Source organism: Salvelinus sp. IW2-2015, linkage group LG19 (genome assembly GCF_002910315.2).
Source record: "Salvelinus sp. IW2-2015 linkage group LG19, ASM291031v2, whole genome shotgun sequence".
NCBI classification, from domain to species: Eukaryota; Metazoa; Chordata; class Actinopteri; order Salmoniformes; family Salmonidae; genus Salvelinus; species Salvelinus sp. IW2-2015.
This window is the reverse complement of record NC_036859.1, coordinates 6,084,218-6,111,699: the sequence shown is the minus strand read 5'-3', so window position 1 is coordinate 6,111,699 and position 27,482 is coordinate 6,084,218. Positions and strand designations below refer to the sequence as shown.

At 43.4% G+C, this 27,482-nt stretch overlaps 1 long non-coding RNA gene and 2 pseudogenes across 1 annotated transcript; 1 reads left to right on the top strand and 2 right to left on the bottom strand.

Annotated features, from left to right (window-relative positions):
- Window positions 1–9,280: 9,280 nt before the first annotated feature.
- LOC111979836 (5S ribosomal RNA) lies at window positions 9,281–9,399 on the bottom strand (annotated as a pseudogene).
- A 138-nt stretch (window positions 9,400–9,537) lies between these two features.
- LOC111979848 (5S ribosomal RNA) lies at window positions 9,538–9,656 on the bottom strand (annotated as a pseudogene).
- An 11,476-nt stretch (window positions 9,657–21,132) lies between these two features.
- On the top strand, window positions 21,133–21,441 carry LOC139029345 (uncharacterized). Its single transcript, XR_011481658.1, has 2 exons — window positions 21,133–21,170; window positions 21,273–21,441. It is a non-coding gene; the product is annotated as an uncharacterized lncRNA (long non-coding RNA).
- The last annotated feature ends 6,041 nt before the right edge of the window (window positions 21,442–27,482 follow it).

The following is a 27,482-nucleotide window of genomic DNA, read 5'->3' as shown; positions in this document are numbered from 1 at the left end:
TGGCACTACGCCTCACCAGTGGCTGGCTGGGTTCGCTCTGACCTCACGAGCCAACAGCACACAAGAGTGGGAGCCCCATGGATAAAACACAGGACCCCCTCCTGGGTCCGTCTCTGACCCCCTCCAACCCCGGGGGCGGCCGGAAAATAAAGCCTTCCAAAACAACCCAACACATAGGCGCACAAGAAGGTGGAGCCCTTGCGGAAACACAGGACTGGGGTGCGCCCTCTGGACTCTCTCCACGAGCCAGAGCAACAGAGCGGGGAGCCACGCAACAAATCTTCGCCACAACCTCGCAGACTTCTCTAACCTACTTCTCTAACACCTCAAATGGCATAAACGCCGCCAGTTGGCTGGTGGTCGCTCTGATGACCCCACGAGCGACACCCTAGCAAACAAGAGCAACAGAGGGGTCAAGCAGAGCGCCCAGGAAGAGGCACGAGCGCGCCGGAGCCCTTGCTCCTCTCTCACACACAAACTAAGACCCTCTCTCCTCCCTGGGTAGTTCGCCCCACTCTCCGTTCCCTACCTTCCAGCCCACACATCGCCCAAAGAAACTCTGGGTCGGCTGAACTACCGAGGACGACTCCTTCCACCACCCCCCCCCGTCACGGGAGGGTAATGGAATAGCCAGCTGCCTAAAAGGTTTCAAACTGAATGCACATACAAATAAAGCAGATAAAGGAACATCCTGTCCTTACCCGATCTCTCAAGAGTAAAAGAAATCGTTAAAACCCCCATTGCAATTTTCACCCTACTTTTTGCATTTCTATAAATAAATCTAAATCCACCCTATATTCTTCAATTAGCAGCCAAATCTTTCCCAAACCCTATAACAAATATTAAAATCAATGTTCTACCCTATCAAAAGCCTTAATTTGAATCTATGCTTAAAACAATAACCTCTCTTCACAGTCTTATCCCCATTCAATTTTGGTTGTTATCACGTCCACTCTAATTGTATTAATTGTTGCTCAGTTCTACTATCTTGTCACGGAATCGTGTGGCCACGCCACCGCCAGACGGACCAAAAACCAAGCATGAGGAAATAAGTGCATCTTCTTTTTAATTAAACGAACGAAGATGAACATGAACGAAAACACTATTTACAAACAAACAACAACAATGATCGTGAAGCTAAATACACGCAAGTGCCCCAGACAAGCACAACGTTAAACAAGACAAACTACACAACAAAGGCCATGACTGGCTATAATGCGCTACTTAAAATATGGCTTCCCCATTCAGAGCACATCCATGAAATGATCAGCTTGTTCTCCTTGATCTGAGACCAATTCTAGGCAGTCCATAGACATAACTTAGACACCTAAACAATATCCTCCTATCCCATGACACATACAACCCATAGACCTAAACCAAACAACAACACACATACAATCCTCGCCTCACCCAAACTGACATACCGCCCTGACCAACTACTAATCAAAATAAACATAAAATAAGGTCAGTGCGCAACGTGACATATACCCCCCCTCCAAGGTGCGTCACTCCGACATGCATAGCTCCCAAAAGTCTAGGGGAGGGTTCTGCCGGTGGGCAGGTGTTCCTGCGCCACTGGTATTGGTGGGCCTGCTCCTCGGCTCTCTGGAAACGCTGTCGGCCCCCTTCATCCCGATGGCTGGCCCACAAACGCCCACTCCATAGTCCTACCTCCCCCTTCACGCTCGTCGGTTGTGGCTTCTAAGTTATGGAATCTTCCAGGTTCCGGTCATCTAGAGCCACGGATACCCCAGACCTGGAAGTGGACTCCACTCTGATAGCTGATGGTGGACCGACGAATGTAGGAGCCGAAGGGCAGCACACACGGGATTGAGACAGGATGCGCCGCAGGACACCCGGGACTCGTAGCGACCTGAGCAGCTTCACCCGGGCTTGAAGGGAACTGTGCGAGTTTAAGCTCCCCGGGCCTTTGAGGCACGGGCGAGTACGTCCACCTGGTGGGACGTGAGGGAGGAGTCGGCGAGCTTTCGGCCTGAGGTGACGCGCTAGGCCTCCGGATCCTGAGGGTATGGTCAGGCTCCTGGAATCCTGAGGGAATTCTGGGCTATAGACCGTTTTTAGGTCTGGGAAACTGTTGTCTATGGGGCCGTAGTACGTCTCTGTGCTGGCTGCTGGCTGAGGTCTATTTGTGCGCCTGGACCTTGATCCGGCTCTGGCTGTCATGGTTGGTTGTGCTTGGTTGTCTTTGACCAGTGTTGGCTCTGATCCTGTATGGTGGGTACATGGCTGGCAGGATGGTCTGGCTTTCCTGCGCTGGTGCATTATGGTGCTTATGGCGGCTATGACAGTGCGGTCTCTTCAGGTTAGAGATCAATGGGCGGTCTGTCATTGTCAATTGCTTCTTAGATATGGACAGCCGAGTTCATTTAACGTGTAGATCTAGCGAGTAAGAGTCGCCCGGTCTTTTGTGGCGGTGGATGCATGTGTCTCTCTGTGGGTTCTTTGATTTAACGGGTCTTTTGGTGGTGCGGTGAAGTCCTGCGTGCCAGCGTGCTTGAGGGTCCCGTTCGGTCCTGTGTCGGATCCAGGGCTTTCTCATGCATTGCGATTGTATGCTCTCTGGGTTCTGTTGTCAAAGGTCTTCGGTTTGTGCGTCCTAAGTAATGCCGTGGTCTTTCTCCCGGGCGGAAGGCTCTTTGGTCCTGACTTCGGTTCTGGCGGAAGGCTCTGGCTGTATCCGGTCTGGCTGGAAAGGCTCTGGCTGATCGGTCCTGGAGGAAGGCTCTGGCTGATTTTCCGGTTGGCTGGGGAAGGCCTCCTGGCTTGATCCGGTCTGGCTGGAAGGCTCTGGCTGATTCCGGTCTGGCGGGAAACCCCCCCCCCCCCGGGCCCTTTTAGCGGCCCCTGTCTGGCGGACGGCCCACCCTTTTCCCGGGGGTTTATAAAAAAGGCCCTTCATGGCAGACGGGCGGCTTTTTGCAGGCTATGGCAAGACGCGGCTTGCAGGCTCATGCCAGACGGACAGTTCAGAAACGGCGTATGGAGACGGGCACGTTCAGACGCCGCTGGGTCTCTAGAATCGGGCCAGTTCCAGGGCGCCGCTGGGCAGACGGGCAGTTCAGGCGCCGCTGGGGCAGATGGGGCAGGGGGCATCAGGCGCCGCCTGGGGCGAGGACCGGGCCAAGAATTTGCAGAGCCGAAGCTGGGCAAGACCGGGCAGTTTCCAGCGCCGCTGGGGCAAAGCAAAGAAGAGAAGAGCAGTTCGGGTGACTCCGGCGTGGGGCCAGACGGCAGAAACCTCTGGCCGGCTTGAGACCGCACTGTAGGCTTGGTTGGTGGTACGGAACTGGAGGTAACGGGCCTAAGACCACGCACCTCAGGGCGAGTGCGGGGGAAGGAAGCAGTGCGTCCCAGGGCTTGGAGCGCAAGGAAGGCTTTGGTGCGTGGTGCCGGAATGAAGGCACTGGGGGCTGGAGACACGGCACCATAGGGAGAAGTGCGTGGAAGAGGAATACAGGGCCTTCTGGAGAATGCACTGGAAGCCTGGGTGCGGTTTGGTGTTAGGCACTGGTGGTACTGGACTGGGGTTGGGAAAGGGTTTGGGGCCGGGGGGGCCGGATTCCGGAACCGTGAAGGAAGGACACGTGCCCCTTTGGCACCGAAGCCTCCCAACCTTACAGGTTGAAATGGTCCCCGTAGCGATCGCGGCGAGGTAAGGGAAAATAGCTCCGCACTGGGCTATGCAGGCGAACCGGGGACGACCTACCTGTAAGGCTGGTGGCCATGTACCGGCCCGAGGAAGACGTAACTGGAGGCCAAGAATACGTTTGACCTATTAGGAGAGAGGGTAATGCATCTAGGGGTTGGAAGAAGACTCGATGTTCCGTGGAGATGACCCACTTATTGAGCAGTATATCCTAGAAGAGAGTTGTATGACCCATGAGTCCACGATAAACGTGAAATTTCCTAGAAGGCAGGTGGTTTTTAGGGGAAATTTAAAAACAAAGTGAATTAGATTTGTTTTTTTAGGGTTAAAGAAGGTTTAAGGGATTTTATGGAAGATATTTAAGTATGTTTTTTACGGACTTTGTGATCATCGCATGTTTATTTTCTCGTGGGTTTAAGACGAGGATAGAACAGGGGGTGGCCGGGAGGGAGAAGAAGATATATAGAAGATAGAGGGATTATTGTATGTAACAAGTTAAATTTTGATAACAATGTGAAATGGAGGATAAAGCAGAAGATAAAGATAAGTGTTTTTTAAATGGTGGGGACAAGGTTAAGGAAAAAATAAAACGTTTTAGTATAAGATTGCAAGGAATAGGAAGAGGGTAAGAGATTTGAAAAGAAAAGAAAATGCACGTTGTAGAGCGTACTAATGGATGAAAGAAATAGGGAAAGTGTGACAGTGAACCTCAAATATAATATAGAACGTTTTTTTAGGTTGAAAGCAAAAAACTGAAGTAAATAGACTTAGAAATAGGTGTAAGGGGGCTATTATAAGAAGAAAGTATGGTAGTCTTGGAGGTGTTAAAGAGAAATGCACTTCTTTCCTCTTCTGAGGATGTAATGGGTATCTGTGGAGGAAGGAGTAAGTAACTCTCAACCAGCAGACAGATTTGTAAAGAACAGATTGGAAGACCATTTTGGTAAAAGGTGAAGTAGCAAGATGATTATGTAGAGATTTTAGAGACGGTGCAGGATCTTTATAAAGGACTTATTTAAGAAAGGGGAGGTGGATGAAGGGGTGTGTACAGGAGAATTTTAAAGAGAAGTGTGATTGTCGATGCCGCTGAGGTTGAAACTTAAATGTGGAGGATAATTGATGTGTTGATGGGAAAGAATACGTAATGAGTATAGATTGCGATAAAGGATTTTACAGGTGAATAAGAGCCCTGGTGTAGAGGGATCATTGCAGAGTTTTATGCAAATTTAATGAAGTCATTTTAGCACCTATTTTATTGTGGAAGCGGTTTTATCAAGCTATATGCGGAGAAAATGATTGTGTAACAGAATCGATGGTGACAGGGATGATAACTTTTTATATAAAAACAAGGGAGTAAGGTGAAATTGGAATTATAGGCCTATTTAGTTTATTAAATGGTTGATTAACAAAGATTTTTAAGCCAAAAATGTTAGCGAATAGGATGAAGAGAGTTTTACACAATATTATTTGCACCAACACAGAAATTATAAGTTTTCCTGGGAGGGATTGTCCCACGTTCCTGACCTATTTATGTTATTTTGATTTATGTTTAGTTGGTCAGGGCGTGAGTTGGGTGGGGCATTGTATGTTGGTTGGTGTGGTTTTGGTTAGTCTATGGGTGGTTGTATGTGTATGGGGATGAGTATTGTTAGGTTGTCTAGTTATGTCTATGCCTTGCCTAGAATTTGGGGTCTCAATCAGAGACAGCTGTCATTCATTTGTGTCTCTGATTTGGGAGCCCATATTTTTAAGGTAGCATAGGCCAGTAGGCTTTTTGTGGGTAAGTTGTTCTTGTTTAACGTTTGTGCTTGGTCTGGCACTTGGCGTTTATTTTAGCTTCACCGATCATTGTTTGTTTTGTTTGTTTGTAATAGTGTTTTGGTTTTCATGTTCATCTTCGTTCGTTTAATTAAAAGAAAGATGGCTTTATTTTCCTCATGCTGCGTTTGGTCGTCTCTCCTTCCACACGAATTCGTGACAGAACTACCCACACACAAGGACCAGCGGATGAGGAAGGAAGGGAAAGGAACTGCAATGGAGAGAAGAGGAATGGAGTTGGAGCAATTTTCAATGGAGAAGGACTGGGGCTAAGGTTTGGTGTGAATCGCCGCTTTGAGGGAGGAGAAAGAAGGCAAGCCAAGCCCAGGAGCGCTGGTATGAGGAAGGCAGCAGTAGAGTAATCATGTAAATATTAATTAACTAGAGGGACACCACGAAATAATATTTATAGAGCTGTTATCTTTCGAATAAACTCTTAAAGATTTTGTAATATTTTACTAAATAGCCGTCACATTAATCGTCATTATATTCAGTCTCATCTGAAAGCTGTAAGTCCTTGATTATCTGCAAGAATCCTAGCTAACAAGTTGAATCAGCAATACAAAATTGGGTTTAATTATTTATTTACTAAATACCTAACTAATCACACAGAATCACACATATACAATTAAATCATAACTTGATCACAAATTACGTCATACAGAAAGCGTCCCTAGCGGGCGGAATAGATATGACAGCTTGTTACACAAAGAAAGGGGGCTGAGTCTTAGTGAAAGAGCGGGAGACTGGAACATAGGCGAGCTGTGCTCTCGTAAATCAGTATCTGGTGCATTCTAAATTACCGCCCATTTGAGAAAGAAAATGCAATACAWATTTACTCTGAGCTKCGCTTCAGTAGGTTGGTGGTAGATGGAAGACCGTATCGCCAACCCGAGTCCTCTGTCCTTTGGAGAATGTCTYGGGATACTTTGTAGTAACGTTGTGTGTGGAAGACGGGATACTCGGACTGTCCTTCCTAACCTGCGTTTGTAGCAGCTGTKGCCAACTCAACGGCTAGGAGATATCACTTCTGTAGTGAACACGAGTTCAAAGTTCATACCATTCACAATCAAAGTCCATGCTGATGTTGGCCTAGTTCTGTAGTTATTGTCTGAACCATCTTGACATCGGATCGTCATCCAAAATGTGCCCGGAACAGGAAGTTACATTTTTGTCACTGGCTTTATATAGTGGAGGTAGAGGGGTGTGTCTGAAAAGTCTATTACCCAGGTCTCTTCACAGGGGCGGGCCCCTGGTTGAGCAGAAGCCAAATTTATGAAAACACAGATCTCTCATTTGGAAGGTAAAATTACATTTCACCTCTTCACAAACAATGTCATATTCAAACATTTGAATTAAACAACAATTCCATGTGAATCCGATACCTCTGACGTTTAGACTTTTCACAGTAGCGTTTATGTCATTCTATCATTGATGAGAATGTGTCAGAGGGAAACCGAACTGACATAATATACCTTAAGTACCACCGCATATGTACAGTTGGTTGGATTACCAGAATATAGTTCATTTCCCCCAACTTCTGATGTTACCCAGAAACTCTATGTTAACCCATGGGTTTCCTTATGTCACATCAGTTATAGTGGGGAGAGAGAAAAAGGGGGAAAGAGGTATTTATGACTGTCGTAAACCTCCCCCCAACCCAACGTCATGACACAGTATAAGAACAGCTGTTTACTTACATCCTGCCAGTTCTCTGTTCTACCCTGCGAGGTGTTACAGTGAACTCGTGTATATACGAAAATTGCATTTACCATTTATCGCTTGAGTTGAATAAAAAATACTTAAAGTATATTCGGTGACTCTGAATCACATTTTGTCCTGATACCAGATTTGAATTGACGCAAATCCTTAGTTATTTGGCGCATAAACATTTATAATTCTAAAAATCATATCCATATACTCAAAATCTATAACTAAAATCCTCCCATTATTATCATCATGTACATGTACCACTTTGTCCACCACATCCTTCCTCAATAAAATAGCAACCCCACTAGAATTCCCCCTACCATTATTCACAAAAATAAAATCCCTCCACACTTTTTTGACTTTCAATACACAATCATTGTCCCAATGCGTCTCTTGTAGGCATAGGATATCAATATTCTTCATTTGAACTATATTTAGAAATTTCTCCAATGTCCTTAAACCATTTACATTTAGGGACATAGTTAACCATTTCAATAAATAATACAATTAAAAAATATACCTTCATTGTCCTACCTGTTGTCGTGTTTTTTTCCTTTTCCGTCCCCCGCCAACGCTTTCCTCTTCTTGTAGCTTCCCCTTATTCTGTCTATCTTTTCAGTGTCGTCTGTATCCGAAATCGACTAACTCCATCTCATCCAACCAACTCAAATTCTTCTTTCCCGTGTCTGTTGTGCTTTCTGTATCCATTTCTGTCTCCTGTATCGTTGTCAGCGTCCCACTCCCCTCCACTTCACCTCCTCCCGAGGCACCCACATGGGCYGAGCCTCCGCCCAAAACCTGTGCRTCCCCAGTGYMTCCAMCCAKCCCAATCCCCCYCTCCWCYTGAAAACTCCCTCYTCTCATCTCTGAATCCATGCTGCTCCCTATTTCATCCGCCCTCTGCTCCGCCACCTCTCTCTCCTCATCTCCGCTCTTCACCACGTCTTCTTTATCATTTCCTTCTCCAAGCGGTGATACAGCTGTTTCATCGAACAGTTCTTGACTTCTCTCCACAGGCAAAACCTCTCCACACTTGCACTCCTCTGTTCTTAACCTACATCCTCCGCAAACTGCCCTATCCCTCACTCCGACACACTCTCTCTCGCATAGTGTCCCTGGTTTCCGCACTTAAAACACCTAAAAATCAGGGCAGTCTTTTAAAATATGTMCAGGTTGCATACACAAGCGACATACCCTGACCTGTTTGTCATGGATCACCCTKAAATATTCGCCACCCTCCAGTGTCTCGAACTTTGTGGAATACGGCAAAGACTGCACGGTGTCAGTGAACTTCACCTTACAGTATCTCGTTCCATCCACAATCTCCGTCCCCGGCCAAAACCTCCTTCGGATATCCGAGACGGCAGCTACACCCCAGCTACGCAGTTTTTCCAGTATAGCGCTGTCCTCGATATAAACCGGCAAGTTCATAAACGAGACTATTAGTTCGTTTGTCATCACGTCTCTCGCCATTATCTTCGTGTCCTTAATCATGAAACCATCCATTAGACGCTCTTTTCMTTTTGCCTCCCGCATCGTGACTTCATATTTTCTGTCTCTTTTTATTCTGCACCCCACCACCTCTCCGCACACATCCTTWATTGATCTTAATAATTCCATCTTCGTTATTCTCCCATCAATTCCACTGCCACCGTTCGTTCTTTGCCGTAATTGAAATCACTTTCAGGGCCATGTTTTTTCCGTTGTGCATTGCCTTTGTCCTTGTCCATTCCGTTAGTCTTTGCCATGTTGTCCGTCAACTCTTCCCCCAAGCAGCAAAACTGCAAGGAGGGAAAAACGAACCAAACTTAAACTTATTCAACTGCAAAAATCAAAATTAGACTTCGAAAATCGTTGAAATATAACCAAAAGAGCTCTCAAGCAAACACTCACTCACAGCTCTATCACCGACACCTGTCTAACTTTTCCAAACCGGAAGGGCGTATTCAGGATGGTATGGCCATACGTCACAGAAGAAGAGTTGGATAGACTATTTCAAGTATATTTAACTCAACCTTTGAGGAAGTGGAATCGCCATTCCATTTTAAAATGGCCATTATATTATATATACTCGACTGGGCAATACGCTTACAGCACCTGGTATACCCAATTGGTCTCCCAACCAAGTACTAACCAGGCCTGACACTGCTTAGCTATCAAGATCAGAGGTGATCGAGCGTATTCAGGATAGTATGGCCGTAAGCCATATAAGAACTGTTGGATAGACTATTTCAAGTTAATGTAACTCAAAAACCTTGAGGAAGTGGGACAGACATTCCATTTTAAAATGGCCATTTTAATATAATTATTGTGTATAGAAGAGTATACTCGACTGGGCAAAAAGCTTACAGCACCTGGTATTCCCAAGAGGGCTCCCACCTAAGCACTAACCAGGCCTAACCATGCATAGCTTCCGAGATCCGAGGAGAACGGGTGTTTTCAGGATAGTATGGCCGTAAGGCATTGAAGAAGAGTTGCATAGAATATCTCAAGTTTATGCAACTCAAACTTTGAGGAAGTAGAATATCCATTCCATTTTAAAATGGACGTTATATTATGATTGTGTTTAGAAGAGTATACTCGACTGGGCAGAAAGCTAACAGCACCTTGGATTCCCAACAAAGTACTAACCAGGCCTGACCCTGCAAAGCTTTTGAGATCAGAAGAGATTGGGCGTATTTTTTATTATTAAAAAAACTATTTTACAATATTTAAAATGCAATATACAAAAACCAATACATACGACACAAGACTAAACATAGGCTTTTGAACAATTCACCCCCTATCAAATACCAAAACCAGCTTCATACAAACACTGCATACAAGACTAAGTAAGACAAATCAAATTCCACAAAATTAGACGGATTAAAAGCAACGCCTATCAAAACAATGCTTTCAAAATGATTAATGATACCTCCCCAAAACTTTGCACATCAAAACCCATACACCAAACCCCTGTCCTCCCCCACAGCAATGAATTCACAATCTTTCACAAACACCCTCTCAAAATCCCCCTGCCTAGACCTATGCATCAGTCCCACATCCTTCCTAACCAAACCTTCAAACACCTCCCGCACTGTCACCCTCTTGCCCTCAAACCTTGCTAAGTTCCTCCTTGAATATACAGCATACCTTGCATGTGACAACATAAAATTCAATAAGTCAATGTTCACTCTCGTCACATGCTGACAAACTCCGAACAATACCAAACACCACCAGTCAAACCTACCTATCAACTCTACTCCCCAGTACCTTTCTAATATGTCCCTCAAGCTCACATAGAACCCAGCTACATCAACACACACAAACATCATGTGCATCTGTTTTTCATCCATAACTCTACATATGTCACACACACGAGACACTGACCTGTCTACCTGATGCAACACCACCTTGGTAAAAACCCGATTGTGCCTCAGCATAAAATCTAAATGTGTACATTCAAGACTGTTGAACCTCACTACCATATTCTCCCACAACTGCTCTACATCCAACCCTGGAAACACTTACCTCCACACTTTCTCAGATGCAGGCGCCTTGACCTTCCTGGTAAGAAGAGCCCAGTAGAAGGCACTCACCCGGGTAGAGGATAAGGCCTGCACAGACTCCCCACATTTCACCTGCATCTCAGGCAAGGTCTCTAAAACACCATTACTTAAGTCATTGTCCAGCAGCCTCACCCACTCCCCTGGAAMACACTCCTTTATCCTCTCATTCTTTCTCAACAACGTCCCTTTCCTGACATCCTCATCTACACCCCAGACAGTATTTTAAGATCGCCTGATCAGGCATGAACCCCGGCACCACCTCATACCTCAAGTCCCTCACTCTTAACATACCCGCCCTCATAAGCACCTTACTCTCGCATCTTACCCTCAGATTTCAGCAGTCGATTCAAAACCACCCCAATAGAGTCACACTCATATCTAACCTGCAGTAAAAACTCCACCCAGGCCCTGAACACCTCCTGATAAAACGCAGGCACCTCTGCATACATGCTAGGCTTTAGACACATTAACAACCCATAGTCTCCACTCCTATGCAACCAATGCCTGAAACTCCTTCCACCCCTGACCCTCCTCCCCCTACAAAAATTGTTGCACTCTCTTAACCCGCATGGCTTTTAACTTCACCTCCAGATCTACTAATCTCAACCCACCCCTATCATAATCTGCTATCATCACATCATGAGCAATCTTCGCACCCTTCCCACCCCACAGGAAACCAGACACTACATTATTAATTTCCTTCAGAGCCCATACAGGCATGTCCAGAACCCCTAAAGTATACACACATTTTGACATCAACAGAGGATTCACCACCACCAATTTCCCCCTCAATATTAATTTCCTTCGTTTCCAGTAATTCAAAGTCGACTTCATTTTATTAATCACCCCTCGCCTCCCGCTCATCCACCCCAATATTCACACCCAAAATTCTCACATGTTCCGTAACAGTCTTAAAGGGAATGATACATGTAGACACAACCGTATCAGGAGCACATAGCATTTGAGATTTTTCAACATTCATCTTAGCCCCAGAAGCTCTCCCATACACATCAAAACACTTCATCAGACAATTCACACTCCCTCCATCCCGCAGTACAGGTGGTATCATCAGTGTAATAATGTAGCACACTGACGCCACCCCCTAGCAGGTCCACTCCATGCACACCTCTATCACGCTTGACAAAAGCAGCCAAAGGCTCAACTGAGATGCTGTACAGCAAAGCAGATTATTACACTTAACGACACTACAAGCTGACCCATACAAAAGCTTCACCCACTCTTTTATACGAGGCCCAAACCCAAATCTTGCCAAGGTCTCTAACAGGAACCGATGCTCCACCCGATCAAAGGCTTTATTCAGATCCAGACAGCACCACCCCACTCACATCCCCCATATGCCTCACTACATCCCGGATAGTGCAGAGGGTGTCAACTACATCCTGCCCCAGAACCCCATAGGCCTGAGTAGGTGCTATAATGCTACCCATCACCTTTTTCAACCTATTGGCCATTACCTTGGCAAGAACCTTATTGTCAGAGTTCAAAAGGTTTATCGGTCTGTAGTTCTCATGTTTCAGTCGACTCCCCTTCCCTTTGTACAACACAGTCAACACTCCCAAAGCTAAGGATTCAGGAACTACCCTCCTCTCCTCCATGCACGCAAATACACGCAGCATCAGTGGGGCTAGTATGTCACTAAACTCACGGTAAACCTCTGCTCAAGTTCAGGCCTGAGATAGCAGCTTTAACCTCTGCCAATGTAAAATCAGCATCACACATCATCAGTCGACACCCTAGCCTCCACTGCGTCTAGCACACTTCTCATTTACACCTCATCCACCCCGCCCGAAGTAAATAAACCCTTATAAAAAGAATGCACTTTATTCAAAATACCTTCCAAATCTGTCACCCTCTCCCCCCGCTCATTTAAAAGCTCAGTTAGAAAACTACTTTCCTGCTTCCGCCTTTCTAACCCCAGGAAAAAAGCAGTACTCCTCTCCCCCTCCAACACATACTGTGCTCTACTCCTCACCACTGCCCCCATACACCTGTGCCTCTCTAAGACCTTCAACTCCTCCCGCACCCTCAGGTACTCTGCAACATCATAGCCTGGTCAATTTTCTAACTCGAATAACAGGCGGGACTTGAGAATCCTCTCTTCCCTCCTTAACACACTAGCCTGTCTTGCAAAAGATATTGCCAGCCGCTTGAACTCCCCTTTTAAACCTTCCACCACACACACACATCAGACTCAAACAGAGGATCTGACATGGCATCATTCACATACTCTTTCACTGCTCCCTTAAACCCCTCGTCCTTCAGCAGACTGGCATTAAGACACCACCACCCCTCCCCTCCCTTGACGCGCCCAGATGGAAAAGCAGTGCATCATGGTCACAAAAAATGTGTGGGAATACTCTACCCCCACAACCAAGTGCGCAACCGCTCTATGAGCGAGACACATCTATGCGTGACTGCCTGAGCTCACCCGTCTGTGAGAGAACAACTGCTTATCTGGATTCCTCTTCCTCTATATATCCACCAAATCCTCATCCCGCATTATCCTTAATAGCGCGCCACGAGAAGAGTCAGAGCAAAAGTGTGCACTACTTGAGGCATCAAGCCTATCCATCCATACATTAAAATCCCCAACAAGCAGACAGTTCCTCCCACATAATCCCCCCATAGACATAAAGAAAACCCTTCTCTCAATTTCAGTATTAGGAGCATACACATTGTACAACGAATACTCCACATCTTGAAAAGTGAAACCCACTCCCACCATTCGACCCACATTATCAGCACATAACAAAATTAAATTGGACACATCTTGTTTAACCAAAATAGCTACTCCACATGCACGCACAGTACCATTATTCAGGTACGTTTGTCCATTCCATCGCTGTCTTACATTATCCATATACGGCTCAGTCCAGTGATTCTCCCGAAGACATAATATGTCCGCACAGAAGGCTTCCAACACCAGCTCTAGCTTTTCTGTGCTACAAAGTCCATTGGTGTTGATAGAGACAATTCTCACCATAACAGATACAAAGAGGAAATCAATCCAGTCCATCATGATGGATCTTTTACCCTTTTCTTCTTCTTGGCTATCAGGTTCCTTTTATTATCCCTCCACACAGATTGTATAAAATCCATCTCTTCCCCCGTCAGCTCTTCTTCAGACCCTTTACGCTTGTAAGAATCATCCCGAGCAGGAGCCTCCCGGGACTACAGACACCTCCGGGATCTCCACCTCACCCCCAGAATCCGAAGCCAATGCCTCTACAGGTGCTTCTCCCGCACACCACGCTACCCCCTCCTCTCCACCAGGAACGCCCTCCAACTCCACATCGTCTAGGCTTGAACTGATATCCTCCCCCTTGGAGACCTCCTTTCCCACAGGACAGGGCCCCATCTCTACTTCATCCTCCGACTGCCTCTGGTCTTCTTCGTCCTCCCATCTGTCCCTGGGACTCCTCCCCCATGCTGATCTCCCCCCAGATTCCTCCACCTCGCTCTCCTCCACGACGCCATCTCCGCGGAAGACCTGAAATGACAAACCAGGAGCTCCACCACCATGGGAACAGGAGCACTGCACAACACTCCTCCCGCAACCAACACAACTGTGCTCTCTTCTCCCATTACACTCTCTTGCGTAATGCCCCTGCTCACCACACTTATGACAGGCAAAATCAGGGCACTCACGTAGCACGTGTCCTGGCTGAATACAAAGCCTGCAGACCTTGACCTGACGATCGTGTATCACTCTGTAATATTCGGTCCCTTTCAACGTCTCAAATTTGGTCGAATATGGCAGCGAGCGCACAGTGTCTGCGAATTTCACTTTACAGAAGCGCGTACCATCCGCAACGTCTGTCCCTAGCCAGAAGCGCCTCTTGACCGGTGATACCGCAGACACACCCCATGCTCTATCACACACCCCAACACCTGTTTCACTCTCCAACACAGGAAGGGCGTATTCAGGCTGGTATGGCCGTAAGCGAGAGAACATCTCTTGGTACACTATATAAAGTAAGTGAGTCTGATTTAACAGATGTTGCATTTTCACCAATTAGAAAAGCAGCTTCAACTTTGTGCCACTCAAAAAGTGGAAGAAATTGCATTAACTGTAGCCATCACTTTGTAGCACAGATAGTTGGATGAAATACAAACAAACCTTGCTTACATTTCAAAGCGACGCCACATATTTCAGCCTTGTGGGAAAAAACAGACAAAGGGTTTTATTTCCACCATGGAAAACACACAGCCATCAGACACCAGTCCAGTTCCACTAACCAGCGTTATTTCCATTGATCATTTGAACAGGGTGAGGGAGCGCAAAGCACACACAAGCTGCATTCAGGTACAATATTCTTATTTATCTTATAAATTAAAGGCAGTTGCTCCCTGACAACAAAAGGATCAATGATCCTATTAATAGGACAGGGGAGACTCGCCCATACAAGATGCATTTAGTCAAATAAACATTCAGTATCAAATGATTACTACTTTAATTTTTATTTCACCTTTATTTAACCAGGTAGGCAAATTGAGAACACGTTCTCATTTACAATTGCGACCTGGCCAAGATAAAGCAAAGCAGTAAAACAAACATAGTCAATAATACAGTGAAAAATAAGTCTATATACAATGTGAGCAAGTGAGGTAAGGGAGGTGAAAGGCAAACAAAATCTATATATAATTAAATAAAAATATTAAAAAAGGCCATGGTTGCGAAGTAAATACAATATAGCAAGTTCCAAAAAAAAAATACACAAAAAAAATGGAATGGTTGGTTTGCAGTGGAAGAAAGTGCAAAGTAGAGATAGAAATAATGGGGTGCAAAGGAGCAAAATGAATAAATACAGTCGGTAAAGAGGTAGTTGTTTGGGCTAAATTATAGATGGGCTATGTACAGGTGCAGTAATCTATGAGCTGCTCTGACAGCTGGTGCTTAAAGCAGTGAGGGAGATAAGTGTTTCCAGTTTCAGAGATTTTTGTAGTTCGTTTTAGTCATTGGCAGCAGAGAACTGGAAGGAGAGGCGGCCAAAGGAAGAATTGGTTTTGGGGGTGACCAGGGAGATATACCTGCTGGAGCGCGTGCTACAGGTAGGTGCTGCTATGGTGACCAGCGAGCTGAGATAAGGGGGGACTTTGGCTCCAGGTCATCTACAAGACCCTGCTAGGTAGTGGGTTTGGCGACGAGTATGAAGCGAGGGCCAGCCAACGAGAGTGTACAGGTCGCAGTGGTGGGTAGTGTATGGGGCTTTGGTGACAAAACGGATGGCACTGTGATAGACTGCATCCAATTTATTGAGTAGGGTTTTGGAGGCTATTTTGTAAATGACATCACCGAAGTCGAGGATTGGTAGGATGGTCAGTTTTACAAGGGTATGTTTGGCAGCATGAGTGAAGGATGCTTTGTTGCGGAATAGGAAGCCAATTCTAGATTTAACTTTGGATTGGAGATGTTTGTGAGTCTGGAAGGAGAGTTTACAGTCTAACCAGACACCTAGGTATTTGTAGTTGTCCACATATCCTAAGTCAGAGCCGTCCAGAGTAGTGATGTTGGACAGGCGGGCAGGTGCAGGCAGCGATCGGTTGAAGAGCATGCATTTAGTTTTACTTGTATTTAAGAGCAATTGGAGGCCACGGAAGGAGAGTTGTATGGCATTGAAGCTCGCCTGGAGGGTTGTTAACACCGTGTCAAAAGAAGGGCCAGAAGTATACAGAATAGTGTYRTCTGCGTAGAGGTGGATCAGAGAATCACCAGCAGCAAGAGCGACATCATTGATGTATACAGAGAAGAGAGTCGGTCCAAGAATTGAACCCTGTGGCACCCCCATAGAGACTGCCAGAGGCCCGGACAACAGACCCTCCGATTTGACACACTGAACTCGATCAGAGAAGTAGTTGGTGAACCAGGCGAGGCAATCATTAGAGAAACCAATGCTGTCGAGTCTGCCGATGAGGATGTGGTGATTGACAGAGTCAAAAGCCTTGGCCAGGTCAATGAATACGGCTGCACAGTATTGTTTCCTATCGATGGCRGTTAAGATATCGTTTATGACCTTGAGCGTGGCTGAGGTGMACCCATGACCAGCTCTGAAACCAGATTGCAWAGCGGAGAAGGTATGGTGGGATTCGAAATGGTCGGTAATMTKTTTGTTGACTTGGCTTTCGAAGACCTTAGAAAGGCAGGGTAGGATAGATATAGGTCTGTAGCTGTTTGGGTCAAGAGTGTCCCCCCCTTTGAAGAGGGGGATAACCGCAGCTGCTTTCCAATCTTTGGGAATCTCAGACGACACGAAAGAGGTTGAAAAGGCTAGTAATAGGGGTGGCAACAATTTCAGCAGATAGTTTTAGAAAGAAARGGTCCAGATTATCTAGCCCGGCTGATTTGTAARGGTCCAGATTTTGCAGCTCTTTCAGAACATCAGCTGACTGTATTTGGGAGAAAGAGAAATGGGGAAGGCTTGGGCGAGTAGCAGAGGGGAGGGCAGTGCTGTTGACCGGGGTAGGGGTAGCCAGGTGGAAAGCATGGCCAGCCGTAGAAAAATGCTTATTGAAATTCTCAAATTATATGGATTTGTCGGTGGTGACAGTGTTTTCCTATCTTCAGTGCAGTTGGAAGCTGGGAGGAGGTGTTCTTATTCTCCATGGACTTTACAGTGTCCAGAACTTTTTTGAATTTGTGTTGCAGGAAGCAAATTTCTGCTTGAAAAGCTAGCCTTGGCTTTTCTAACTGCTGTGTTATTTGGTTTCTAGCTTCCCTGAAAAGTTGCATATCACGGGGGCTGTTCGATGCTAATGCAGAACGCCATAGGATGTTTTTCTGTTGGTTAAGGGCAGTCAGGTCAGGAGAGAACCAAGGGCTATATCTGTTCCTGGTTCTAATTTCTTGAATGGGGCATGCTTATTCAAGATGGTGAGGAAGGCATTTAAAAAAAAATATCCAGGCATCCTCTACTGACGGGATGAGATCAATATCCTTCCAGGATACCTCGGCCAGGTCGATTAGAAAGGCTGCTCGCTGAAGTGTTTCAGGAGCGTTTGACAGTGATGAGGGGAGGTCGTTTGATGCTGACCCATTACGGATGCAGGCAATGAGGCAGTGATCGCTGAGATCTTGGTTGAAAACAGCAGAGGTGTATTTGGAGGGCAAGTTGGTTAGGATGATATCTATGAGGGTACCCGTGTTTACGGAATTGGGGTGGTACCTGGTAGGTTCATTGATAATTGTGTGAGATTGAGGGCATCAAGCTTAGATTGTAGGATGGCTGGGGTGTTAAGCATGTTCAATTTAGGTCGCCTAGCAGCACGAGCTCTGAAGATAGATGGGGGGCAATCAGTTCACATATGGTGTCCAGAGCACAGCTGGGGCAGAGGGTGGTCTATAGCAGGCGCGACGGTGAGAGACTTGTTTTTAGAGAGGTGGATTTTTAAAAGTAGAAGTTCAAATTGTTTGGAACAGACCTGGATAGTAAACAGACCTCTGCAGGAATCTTTGCAGTAGATTGCAACACCGCCCTTTGGCCGTTCTATCTTGTCTGAAAATCTTGTAATTGGGGATGAAAATGTCTGAATTTTTGGTGGTCTTTCTAAGCCAGGATTCAGACACGGCTAAAACATCCGGGTTGGCAGAGTGTGCTAAAGCATGAACAAAACAAACTTAGGGAGGGGCTTCTAATGTTAACATGCATGAAACCAAGGCTATTACGGTTCAGAAGTCATCAAAAGAGAGCGCCTGGGGAATAGGAGTGGAGCTAGGTACTGCAGGGCCTGGATTCACCTCTACATCACCAGAGGAACAGAGGAGGAGTAGGATAAGGGTACGGCTAAAAGCTATGAGAATTGGTCGTCTAGAACGTCTAGAACAGAGAGTAAAAGGACGTTTCTGGGGCGATAAAAGCTTCAAGGAATAATGTACAGATAAAGGTATGGTAGGATGTGAATACAGTGGAGGTAAACCTAGGTATTGAGTGATGATGAGAGAGATATTGTCTCTAGAAACATCATTGAAACCAGGTGATGTCATCGCATATGTGGGTGGTGGAACTGAAAGGTTGGATATGGTATAGTGAGCAGGGCTAGAGGCTCTACAGTGAAATAAGCCAATAAACACTAACCAGAACAGCAAAGGACAAGGCATATTGACATTAAGGAGAGGCATGCTTAATCGAGTGATCATAAGGGTCCAGTGAGTAGAGGTTGGTTGGGGTCACGGCGATCCAGACAGCTGGTCGGGTAGATGGCTATCGGTAGCAAGATAGCATAGGATGGAGGTCTATTTTTAGACACCTCGTGCATTTCCGTCGGTAGATTAGTGGGGTTCCGCGTGGTAGAGGGGATCAATCCAATTGGCAAAAAAAATATATAGTGACCCAAGAAAAAATTGTCCGATATACTTATTCAGATAGCAGCCGATAAGACGATTAGCGGGCCCCAGATAAGCGTTCAGGTAACGTCGCGACGGAGGTGCCAGTTGGATAACTCCCTCGGGCAGATAACGTCGGCAGTCAGTTGTGAAGGCCCGGTGGGGCTCCACATCTGCAGCAAAAAAAAACGGGTCCGGATAGGTGACTGTAGCCCAGGAATGGCTGATGGAACTCCTCAGCTGGCTAGCTCCGGAATAATTTAAGTTTGCTCCGGGATCGACGTAAGCCAATAGTCACACGGTGTGCAGCTAGCTAGCTGCGAAATCAAGGTGCAAATGTCCAGAGCCTGCGGCTGAAATCCGGGGACACTGAGAAAAAAAAGGCCCGGTATGCGCCGGTCCGAGTCGCGTTGCACAAAAGTGCCGGTAGATTATCGAGCTAAAGGAATAGCTGATGACCACAAAACGTGGTCAGCTGAAACACCAACGCTAGCCAGCAAACCGGCTAACTTCTGGGCAGCTTCAGATTAGCTTTCTGGCTAGCTTCTGATTAGCCTCTGGCTAGTGTTGATGAATCGTTACTTGAGAAATGAGACCAAGTTGAGACGCTGGACGAGGTGGATAAGATATAGTAAAGACAGTTTATTCGGAGGTAAAGATATCGGAGCAAAGCGTGCACGGACTCGTTCATTTAGCTCAGAAGGAACTAGCAGAAGAGAGTCCCGAAACATATTGTGCAGTACATTTTATACAGTGAATGACGTAGGTAGATTCTGGTAGTTCGTGCTCCTGACTGGTCGTTGTAAGTGGAGGCCCGTCCCCTCCACGCTGGTGTCAATGCCTCATTGGTTCTTGGCACTGTTCTTTGTTCTTGGAAACCCAGCCTGAAACAAGGGTGTGTGTGTGTGTGTGTGTGTGTGTGTGTGCATGTGCGTGCTCGTATAATGGCATGCCTGCCTTATCAGTGGTCATAAAAGGTCTGAGTCAGCCATCCTCCCCTGCGTGTGGGAGTGAGGTTTGTATCTGTTACGGGCAGATGGTGTTTAACTGTGGGGTGTAGCAAGATATTTGCAACAAAGTCTGCTTTAATAAGGAAGGCATTATAACAGTATTATAGCTATGTGTTAAGGTCAAATAAAAACAGCATTTATTACACTAGCTTCCACTGTGGATTTTCAGATTTGAGGTAAATAATACTTTTTTGTAATTGGTGAGGCGGGTTGCAGGAAAGCTTTTGTAGTTGAGTTCTTGGATAATAAAATATATAAAAGATATGCGAAGAAAGGTGTAAATATATATATACAGGACACGACAATACGAGGGGAAAAAATGACGTCTGAACTGCTAAGCCATCTTGGAACGAACTGTGACTACAAGGCAGTGTTCCAGATGAAATAAAACAAGAGCACACCCTAGTGGACAAAAAGCTTACAGTACCTGGTATTCCCAGGCAGTCTCCCATCCAAGTACTAACCAGGCCCGACACTGCTTAGCTTCTGAGATCTGACGAGATCATGGTACTTTAAAAATATATATATTTTATTATGAAAAACAAACAATATTTACAACATTCAGTCAATAATAAATAAGGATGAACAATTCACCCTTTATTCAAAATCAGAAAATGAAAAGAAAAACAATTTAAATCCCAATCCTCCACTAAAACCAATTAATAATTAAATACACGTTTTCCATTTAACAAATTCAATAAAAGTACTCCCTCACACAAACAGTTTTTAAAAATTACCTCCACCATATCTCTATATTATCTCGCTCTAAAATACTTTTTTTTTTTTTAAAAGACCTCCACACTCACAATTTCCCCCTCATAATGGCCTAAATTCCTTCTTTGTCACGAATCCCGCTTCCTGAGTCTGTTTTTGCCTGTGTTCTGTCCTGGAGTGTTTTTCCAGTGTCCTGGAACGCACCCTGTCTGGTTGCCGGGCGACGTAGCTAGTTGGGAGATCTCTGATTACCCGCACCTGTATCCCATYAGCTATCTGCACACCTGGTCCTGATCATCACCYCTCCMCTTCATAAGCTCKGACCTGACATCCATTCCCTGCCGGATCGTTAGCCATGAACAGTATGTTGTGCCAGCGTATCAGCCTCCAGTTTGATAGAGTTTGTTTTGTTGTTTTGTACGTCTTGCTTGCCTTGAACTTACMTCCGTTTGTTCTGTCTACAGTCATTCACCCGGAACACTCACCCCATCCCTGCCTGGTCGTCGGTGGCTTCTGTTACTCCCTTGGATCTGCCTATTCACTCCCATCAACTCACCTCCGCTGCCCGCTCCGCCACCTGGATCTTTCTACCTCTACGTTTAAACTTGTAAATAAATACTCACCTTCGTCCTACTCTCCTTGTCCTGGTCTGCTTCTGGGTTCTATTTTAGAAAACCGTGACATTCTTAATCTTATCGCATATCTAGCATGACTGAGTACAAAATTCACCAAATTAAAATGTAAAACTTTACTTTTCCCATTTAAAYCAAAAAGAAACAACCTCCTCCACTCCACCCCAGTAAAAATCTCTTCTCCCCAATGTTTTACTATAAGCCCTTATAAAAATTTGTGAAAATCTTTTAACCTACTACATTCAACAAAAAAGTGCATAATTTTCCACCCCGTACCACAAATATCAAATTCTCTTTTAATATCCCTATTTATTTGATGCAAAACCACATTTGTCAAAATCCTATTGTGTTTCAATTTAAAATCATTGTCTTCACATTCTATAGAATTATATTTTACATTTACATTCTTCCATATTGATTTCACATCCATATTTGCAAACACCCTAGACCACACTTATCTCTTTTAAAATACATTTTCTATAAACCATTTTAACTTTTAAACCTGACAAATCATGTTTCTCCCCATTTTTACTTTCAAAATATAAAACCGGTAAACCCCTCGCTCTTTTGACCAACTCTTTATTTATTAAAATCACCCACTCCTCAGGAATACATCCTAATATTTTCTTGTACATATTCTCCACAGTAGTTTTACTTCTCATCATCTACTTCAACCACATTATCATATATTGCCTGAAATGGAAGGAACCCACCCAGGAATTACCTCCATATGTTATATCACCTATCTGCCTCATCCTAGCCAGCATAAAATATTTACAAAACAACATCATATTATTATACTTTATCTTTGGATTTAAAAATATCGGCTGATTTAAATATTTTCTAGAATGGTACATTCATAATAAATATTTGGTAAAAACTGCCCCCAAGCCTCAAACACTTCTCTATAAAACAAAGGTATATTACCTAACATTTCCTTCTTTATACTCATCAATAAACCGTTGTCCCCCATCCTCCTGCAAATACTCTTTAAAAAACCTTTTCCACCCATAATCCAATTCACCAAATAAATATTTCCGTACCATTTTTACTCTTAAATCTACTAACTTCAACCCCCCCCTCCTCATAACCTGCAATCAAAGTTTTAAAAGCTATTTTCACCCCCTTCCCATCCCATAAAAAATCAACTACAATCTTATTCATTTCAGATAAAACCCATTCTGGCATATCCAAAACGTTCATTACATAAATAAAAATTGACATCAACAATGAATTTATTACACTTACTTTCCCTTTTCATTTCAAAGACCTCCCCCTCCACATATTTACCACCTTTCTAACTTTATTTATTACACCACCATGTCAAATCCCTAGCTTCCATTTCCTTCACCCCTAAACACACTCCTAACACCTTAAAATAATATTTTACCGCCTTAAAAGTAAAATTCCCCTCATTAATCTTCCCAATATACATTACTACTGACTTCTCCATGTTAACATTTGCACCTGATGCTTGTCCATATACTTTAAAACATACACACTTTTTACACTTCCCTCATTTCTAACTGTTATAGTGGTATCATCTGCGTATTGATGAATCAAACTAAAACCTCCTTGCGGAGTCTGTACACACTTTATAAAATTATATTTTTTAAGAAATGCTGCTAAAGGTTCCACCGATAAAACAAATAATAAAGCTGATAAAGGGCACCCCTGTCTCTCAGATCTCTCAAGAATAAAATAAACAGTTAAAACCCCATTACACTTCACCCTACTTTTTGCCTTATATAATAATTTTATCCATCCTATTATTCTATTACCAAAACCATATTTTTCCATTACTCTAAACATAAAATCATGTTCCACCCTATCAAAAGCTTTATTTAAATCTATACTTAAAACAATTCCCCCCATCTTATCATGATTCATCACATCTCTAATTGTATCAGCAATATCTCTACCAGGAACACTATAATTCTGTGTAGGTGCTATAATATCATTTAAAACTTTCTTCATTCTATTTGCCAATCTTAGCTAAAATCTTAAAATCTGAATTTAACTTCTACTTCATCACCATCCGGGAGCATCCTCATCAGTAAAAAGCTGACTAGCATAGCCTAGCATAGCGCCACAGTTTTTTTTTTTTTTTTTTTTTTTTTTTTAAATCTTTTATTTTAACAGGGAAAACAGACTGAGACCTGGATCTCTTTTACGGCTGTGCCCTGTGTAAACATGTTGACATGTACAGTTTTAGACATACAGACAAGAACATTTCAAAACATACACAATTCAACAGAAACAATCACAGACAACATCATATTGATCCTCCATAAGCATTTTAAAATGGGCAAGGACACCAGAGTGTCTAACTTAAGTTGGATCTGCAGTTTGTTCCATGAATAAGGTGCAAAGGAACTGAAGGCAGTCCTACCCAACTCTGTGGAGACCGCAGGAGTCTCTAATGTAATCCACATCTGTGATCTGGTTTTAAAATTAGTACATCTTGTGGAAATTAATATGATATATATGGAGTAGTTTTAAAAGAAGTGCTTTATAAATAAACAAGAGAGCATGTTGCTCTCGCCTCACAGATAGAGACCCAACCCACATGTTGATATAGGATACAGTGATGAGTTCTGTAACTATCACCCGTGATAAACCTGAGTGCACAATGGTAAATAGCATCCAGTGGTTTAATGTGTTTGCCGATGCATGCATATAGATAATATCACCATAATCTAAAACGGACATAAAAGTAGCCTGCACAATTTTTTTTCCTATTTACAGAGGACAGACAAGCCCTGTTTCTGTAAAGGAATCCTATCTTGAATTTGAGCTTTTTTCCCAATTCAGTAACATGTTTTTTAAAAGAAAGCCTATCATCTAACCATACCCCTAAGTATTTATATGCAGAGACCTTATTGATTTGAGTACCATCCAAGCTAGTGATTACAAACGTGTTTCTAACAGAGTTTAGACCTAGAAAAAAACATGACATTTGTTTTCTTAGCGTTTAAAACAAGTTTAAGCTGTAAAAGAGACCCTGTAGTATCCTAAAATCAGACTCCAACTGCATTAAAGCTTGGTCCGCTGTTGGAGCAATAGAGTACATCACTGTGTCATCTGCATATAAATGGAATTTACAATATCTGACATCATCACCAATGTTGTTTATATAAAGTGAGAACAATAGTGGGCCAATTATTGAACCCTGAGGACCCCTTTAAGTAACTGTAAGGGTCAGACTTGACCCCATCGACCATGACGGCTTGAGTTCTATCTTTAAGATAGTCATAAAACCATCGGCGGGCATCAGTGCCCAGTCCTATAGATGACAGCTTACTCAACAGGATAGCATGGTCTACAGTGTCAAAAGCTTTTGACAAATCTACAAACAACGCAGCACAGTGCTTTTCTATCGTCTAAGGCATTTGCAATATCATTTACAACAAGCATAGTGGCCGATGTGGTACTGTCTTTAGATCTAAAACCAGATTGATTGGTACTAAGAATACTGTTAGCAGAAAGAAAAGATTGTAACTGTTTGTTGACTATAGATTCTAGAATCTTACCAGACCAGGGAGCCTAGAGATGGGTCGATAGTTATCCAAATCACTACCGTCACCTCCCTTATGTAATGGCAGAACAAAAGCTGCTTTCCACACCTTAGGGATATTTCCTGTGCTTAATGTTAGATTAAAAATGTGTGTTTACTGAACCAGCAAAAATAGGTGCAGCACACTTAAGTAAGTACGGGTCTAAATTGTCAGCGCCTAAGGATTTCTTAGTATCAATGGCACACAGGGCAATTAGAACCTCTGCTTCAGTTATTTTCTGGAAACTAAAAACAGGGTTACCATTTTTCAGAGTAACGGTTGAAAAGCAAGACGAAAAATCAACTAACTGGCCAGTACCACAAAGTAAATACTAGCATATAAATATCATGAAATCACAAGTCCAATACAGCAAATGAAAGATACACATCTTGTGAATCCAGCCATCATTTCCGATTTTTTAAATGTTTTACAGCGAAAACACTATGTATTTCTATTAGCTAACCACAATAGCAAAAGACTCAACCGCATATTTTCACAATTTTTTTACCCATAGGTAGCTATCACAAAACCGACCAAATAGAGAGATATAATTAGTCACTAACCAAGAACAAACTTCATCAGATGACAGTCTATAAACAAGTTACACAATACATTGTTTTGTTCGAAAAATGTGCATATTTGAGGTATAAATCATAGTTTTACATTGCAGCTACAATCACAAATAGCACCGAAGCAGCCAGAATAATTACAGAGAGGCAACGTGAAATACCTAAATACTCATCATAAAAACATTTATGAAAAATACATGGTGTACAGCAAATGAAAGAAACATTTTGTGAATCCAGCCAATATTTCAGATTTTTTTAAGTGTTTTACAGCAAACACAATATAGCCAAAACACACAATGCATTTATCAGCAGCAAAAGGTAGCGATCGCAAAAACCAGCAAAAGATATAAAATTAAATGACTAACCTTGACCAACTTCATCAGATGACAGTCTTATAACATCATGTTACACAATACACTTATGTTTTTTCGAAAATTTGCATATTTTGAGCTGCAAACCATGGTTATACATTGTGAAAATGTAGCAACATTTCCCCAGAAATTCAGGAGATATTTTTGACACTCACCTAATCTGCCCAAATAACTCATCATAAACTTTACTAAAAAATACATGTTGGACAGCAAATGAAAGATACACTAGTTCTTAATGCAATCGCCGTGTTAGATTAACAAAACAGCTTGCGAGACAGCGCCCCAATAAGGGCGGAAAATAGGACTAAACATTTTCCACAGAAAAACGAAATAACCATAAATGGTTCCTACTTTCTGCTGAGCTTCCATCGGAATCTTGTACAAGGAGTCCTTGGTCTAGAATAAATCATTGTTTGGTTTTAGAATGTCCTCTTCTCCTGTCGAATTAGCAACCATAGCTAGCCAAGTGGCGCGAACATGTCCATCTTCTCTCGACGCAAACAACGCAAAAACTCCCGATAAACGTTGAATAATCTGATAAAACTCGATTGAAAAAACATACTTTACGATGATATTATCACATTTATCAAATAAAATCAAAGCCGGAGATATTAGCCATGTATATACCGAAAGCTTTCAGAAGGCAATCTGGGGTTCTTTCTCCCGTCTTCGAAGACAATGAAATTTCCAGACACGTCATTCCAAAAGCTCTTGTTCGACCTCAGATCAAGCTAGACACCCCATTCCACCTCCCACTGCCTGTTGACATCTAGTGGAAGGCGTATGAAGTGCATGTATATCCATAGATTTCAGGCAATTGAATAGGTAGGCCTATGCTTTCCTTATCTAAACCCACCGAGAATATTAAAGCTGCATGATCACTAAAAGTTGTAAAAACATACTTAATATCTTTCATAAAATTCCTTAAACCATCTTTTACTAAAACCAGATCTATCCTTGTTTGTTTCAAATCCCCTAAAACCACCTGCCTTCTAGAAAATTCTTTTGTCTGGATTTTCATCTCTCCAAATATCAATCATTCCTTTTTCTAACATAATCTTCTTAATTTTTTTTTAGATACATCACTTCTAAAAATAGCTCTCTTCTTTCATATCCAGTCTATCCATTTTAACATTAAAATCCAACTACAATACAGTTTCCCTCACACCATTTAACTAATTCCAAAAATGAATCATTGCGCTCTATTTCAGTATTAGGTGCATAAATATTTATAATTCTAAAAACCATACTCATATATTCAAAATCTAAAATTAAAATCCCCATTATTTATCATTATATACACTGCTCAAAAAAATAAAGGGAACACTTAAACAACACAATGTAACTCCAAGTCAATCAACTTCTGTGAAATCAAACTGTCCACTTAGGAAGCAACACTGATTGACAATAAATTTCACATGCTGTTGTGCAAATGGAATAAGACAAAAGGTGGAAATTATAGGCAATTAGCAAGACACCCCCAAAAAAGGAGTGATTCTGCAGGTGGTGACCACAGACCACTTCTCAGTTCCTATGCTTCCTGGC